At 42.9% G+C, this 5,297-nt stretch overlaps 1 pseudogene; it reads left to right on the plus strand.

Moving 5' to 3' along the window:
- Positions 1-1,930: 1,930 nt before the first annotated feature.
- On the plus strand, positions 1,931-2,888 carry LOC109558027 (olfactory receptor 2A1/2A42-like; annotated as a pseudogene).
- Positions 2,889-5,297: the final 2,409 nt, after the last annotated feature.

Here is a 5,297-nt window from a genome sequence, read left to right on the forward strand (position 1 = left end):
CTCCTTGAGTGGAGTTTTTTGCATGCACTTAGAATTCTCCAGTTGTATGTCTACACAGTTCTCTTGTTTTCCTTCTCCAGTTCTCTCCATTCACGATGAGTGGACTTTACAAGTTTTATTCCTCTTTTTTCCGAGTTCCTCAGGGAGTATCTCATTATTGTCTCCATTGGTATTAATGACTGGTATTAATTTATATTAATGACAACTAGACCAGGATATTATCAACAAAAGCACCTTTCTGTACATTAATCCTGGAGAAGCTGCTTCTTCCATAATAAGCAGGCCCAAGTTCAATAGATCAGCCTCAGGTCATATTTGCCTAGCCGTAAGGTGCTAACTAAATGTTTGCACCAGCAAAGATGTTATATTTGTACATGGTATTTTGCAGAAGCTGTAATCCAGGACTTAGGACAAATAAACATCACCAATTCACAGAAGCATCAAATACTGAACCACCAAATGAATGCTATACACATCTCTAAAATGACAAATTGACTAAATTACTTTTCAAAAACAATTGGCTATCTGTAAAGCAGATATCAGTTCTTGTGCTGCTGAAGTAGGACCAAGTTGATTTTTTAATGAATTGTCATGTCTTGTCTTTTTGAATTTCACATATGGTACGTGATGCAAATGCTAAACCATCACACAAACACTGAAGCCTACCACACACTTGTTCCAGGTATGGCCTTTCCCACTTTTTCTATGACCTAGATTTTCTCTTTTAATAGGAGTAGAGTAGTAGGGTTACAGGTAGCACATGGGAAGCTACATCTTCAAGTGTTTCACCTGTGTCCACACACACTCATCACAGCCTTCAAAGCAACGTGTGAGTGCTGACTTTACGGTCATTTACACCCTTGCACAAAAGGTCTAGATTCACAATACACAAATGCCATGCAGCACTCCCAAACCCAATTCCTACAAATTGTAGAGGTTGTTATTCAAAACAGTTGTTTGGTAAATTAGTAACTATGATGGCATCAGTACATTCACAGCCAATGGTTGGTTTGATTTCATCACTCATTGTAACATACAGGTATTCACTAGAGTTCATGTGGAGCATATCCACTGATTCCTTCTTAGCAACTTAAACAATCACATTGTCATAAAAGTTGCCCTTTATCTTTTCGTTCCTCCTGTTATCATGTAAACTGCTCTACATCTAGAGAGCAAAGGTTGATTTGCTGAAGGCAACACAGTTGATATTTCTGTTGAGAAACTGGAATTACATTTCCTCTCTAGGACTACTCTAATTCTCATCTTTGGTGTTCTTCCTTTACTGATTACTTCTACATTCCAGAAATTCTCTTAGTAACAGATGTGCAGCTTAGCAACTTGTCGTCATTTAGGAATGTGCCTTAGTAACTTGACACATGCAGCTTCAGAATGATTCCTATGTCGTGGTTATTTTATCTTCTCTTTTGATTGGACATTCTTTCTGCCCATCACGCATCAGTGGCTCTAGGTAACCTATCATGGTGACACAATCCCTTTCTGTAAAACTCTATGTCAGGTTATATGATTAACTTAATGTATAACTTGGAGAAGGCAATGGCACCCCACTCCAGTACTCTTGCCTGGAAAATCCCATGGATGGAGGAGCCTAGTAGGCTGCAGTCCATGGGGTCGCTAAGAGTCAGACACGACTGAGCGACTTCACTTTCACTTTTCACTTTCATGCATTGGAGAAGGAAATGGCAACCCACTCCAGTGTTCTTGCCTGGAGAATCCCAGGGACGGGGGAGCCTGGTGGGCTGCCATCTATGGGGTCGCACAGAATCAGACATGACTGATGCGACTTAGCAGCAGCAGCAGCAGTCATCATCTTGAAATCATGTCCCTTAAAAACGCTATTCTTTGAAATAATGTCTAGAGGTTTTCAACAATTCTGTCCTAAGTGACCCTGTTTTATAGTTTTCATAGTGAAATGGGAGAAAATCAGACAATAGTTATAGAGTTCATTCTACTGGCTCTTTGTCTTGGCCCAAGGATTCAGATGCTCCTCTTTGGGCTCTTCTCCCTGTTCTATGTCCTCACCCTGCTGGGGAATGGGGTCATCCTGGGGCTCACCTCACTGGTGAGGTGAGGTGAGGTGAGGACTGCAGACTGCACACCCCCATGTCCTTCTTCCTGTCACACCTGGCCATTGCTGACATGGCCTACGCCTGTAGCACAGTGTCCCAGATGCTGCTCAACCTCCCGAGTTCAGCCAAGCCCATCTCCTTTGCTGGCTGCATTACACAGACCTTTCTCTTTGTGAGTTTCACTCACACCAAGTGTCTGCTCCTGGGGGTGATGTCCTATGATCGGTGTGTGGCCATCTGCCACCCCCTCCAATATTCTGTCATTGTGAGCTGGAGAGTTGGCATCAGCCTGGAGGGGACTTCCTGGGCATGTGGCTCCCTCCTGGCCCTGGTCCATGCGGGTCTCGTCCTGAGGCTGCCCTTCTGTGGGCCTCATGAAATCAACCACTTCTGTGAAATCTTGTCTGTCCTCAAGCTGGCCTGTGCTGATACCGGGCTCAACCAACTTGTCCTCTTTGTTGCCTGCATGTTTTTCTTAGTCAGGCCCCTCTGCCTGCTGCTGGGCTCCTACACGCACATCCTGGCCACCATCCTGAGGATCCAGTCCGTTGAGGGCTACAGGAAGGCCTTGTCCACCTGCTCCTCCCACCTCTTCGTGGTCAGGCTCTTCTTGGCAGTGCCATTGTTATGTCCATGACCCCCAAGTCCCGCCACCCTGAGGAGCAGCAGAAGAGCCTTTCCCTGTTTCACAGTTTCTTCAACCCCATGCTGAACCCGCTCATCTACAGCCTAAGGAATGCAGAGGTCAAGGGTGCCCTGAGGAGAGTACTGTTCAAGGAGAGTCATTTCCTGTTGGAGTAACATTTGAATCACTGCCCCCGCCTGAAGAGTTTACTTGGAACTTCGGTACTGAGTATCTACCAAAGCTCATCACTCTGTGTCTCCGAGACTAAGTCACCCAAGACACTCTGTAAAGAACTCTCTTTTCCTCCCCATAAATTAGTTAGGTTTTGCTGCATTCATTATATTTAATTCTATCAACCGTATTTACTTTTTAATTTAACTACTTATTTACTTTTTCATTTAACTACTTGGTGAATTAAGATGATCCAGAGGGGGGAAAAATTATTTTATCCACTGCTAAGGAGCCCAAAAGGTTAAAATAGACACTCTACCTCGGACTCCACCAGGTGTGTGCAATAACAGCAGAACAACAGGCGTTAGTGATATAACCACATTCATAACAATTTTTAAAAATACTGTTGCTACAGGCAGAGATGCAGAATCCATGAATAACTTTGTCCACTTTCATCCCACACTCGGATGTTTCCTCTCAATTGTAAATCCTCTTAGAAGTAGTGTATTTTGTCACTCGTGTACGACTCTGCGATCCCACAGACTGTAGCCTACCACGCTCCTCCAACCATGGAATTTTCCAGGCAAGAGTACTGGAGTGGGTTGCCATTTCCTTCTCCAAGGGATCTTCCCAACCCAGGGATTGAACCCAGTTCTCCTGCATTGCATACAGACACTTTACCCTCTGAGCCACCAGGGAAGCTGTACCAAAATGCCTACTTAGGGGAAATTGATTTTGCTGATCAAATCCTGTAATCTGCCTTACAATTTCTGTGATCAGAAATTGAGTCTCATATATAGCTGGCATCCCAGGGAACTGCCCAACAAAACCCATTGTCCAGTCTCCGCTGGTCTTTTGATGGCCACTTGTTTCCAAACTCTTCTTATCTTCTCAAGGAAAAAATATCTACGATTCTCTCTGAATAGACATACACTCTTCACCAAGGAGGAGTCAGCAAGTGCTGCAGCCCAACTTTCAATTGCTGGATATAAATGGAGAGCCCTACACAGAGGCAACTGAATGGAAAAAGGGTGTAATAACAATAGTTAAAAGTATTATTAAGTACTCCATGCCACCTGCTTCACATTGATTGATACTTTATAGAGATCATCTCCTTTTATCATCATAACAAATGCATTTTTCATTATCATCCCATTTTATAGATGCAAACATTAAGGCAATGGCAAATGTGAGACTCATATCCCAACAATATGACTCCCAAGTCTTTTCTACTAACAGGACAATGTAGTACCTCACTATCAGTTATTAAATTAAGAATAAAGTGAACCTTATTCTTAGGATATGTTGGGAAGCTTTGTGTTTCTTCTCAGCCCAGGGTGTGCCACAGTGAATCTGGGAGAGCTAGGTATTATTTATTGAAGGCTTCTGGTCCTGGTCAGAGAGTTCTGTGGGTATAGTTGCTAAAGATGTTCAAAATTTTGTAGCAACAGAAAGAGGGTGGGAATGGAGGCTATCAAAATTAGAGGTTTGGTTTAGACTTGCATGGTGTTAAGACCCAGAACTAGGACATTCCTAGTGTCACATACACCACTCACGTGTTCATACACATGTGTGTGCATGTATGCACACATATTTACTGAGTGTTCACTATGGTGAGGTTCTGTTCTAAGCATCTTACGAGTATTACCTTTTTAAATCTTCATAGTAGACCTATGAGATAGAGACTAATCACTATTTCTTAGATGAAGAAACAGAGGCACAAAGAGATTAAGTAACTTAACTAAAGCCTAACAGCTATTAAGTACCTAGTCCAGAATCAGACCTAGGCAATCTGATTACCAAACACATAGACATACCTATATATAAAAATCAAATAGCGTGTGATGTTCCGGGAGAAGAAGGAAGTGGAGGAAAAGAAAAACTTTCAATATCCAGTCAAAGATTGGCCTTGAGCTTCATGAAGAAAAAGTACTTAAGTTTGTCAAAGAAAGCAATTTCACTTTATACTGGTGTGAAAATGAAGGAGCAAGAAAGGATTGGGACTCCAAGGGTCCAGGGTAGAGGAAGAGCCTGTCAACTAGGATAGTGAAACAGAAAAATGCAAGAAAGAGGTAACAGTGAAGCTTTAAATTGATGGTTCGCCAAATTCCAGAGCATTAGAAAGAGTGCTTGTCATTTGTCCAGCATGGATACAATTTTTAGTTCCAATAATTCCTAACACAGTCGTTAAATGGTTGTTTCATTTCATGACGGATGTTGCATACTACGTTGCCATGTGCAGAAGCATATCCCCTTTAGCAGCACAGGGGACTGCTCAGCCTTGGAGGGAACAACGTGATAAGGGGTCCCAGCCAGAGCTCAGATTCAGCGGCCCCTTAACGAGTCAGTTGGCAGAGGCTCCAGGGTACTGACATCTCTCCCCTTGAACCTGTTCCTAGACAACCAAATACTAA

This window comes from Bos indicus, chromosome 4 (assembly GCF_029378745.1).
Source record: "Bos indicus isolate NIAB-ARS_2022 breed Sahiwal x Tharparkar chromosome 4, NIAB-ARS_B.indTharparkar_mat_pri_1.0, whole genome shotgun sequence".
NCBI lineage: Eukaryota > Metazoa > Chordata > Mammalia > Artiodactyla > Bovidae > Bos > Bos indicus.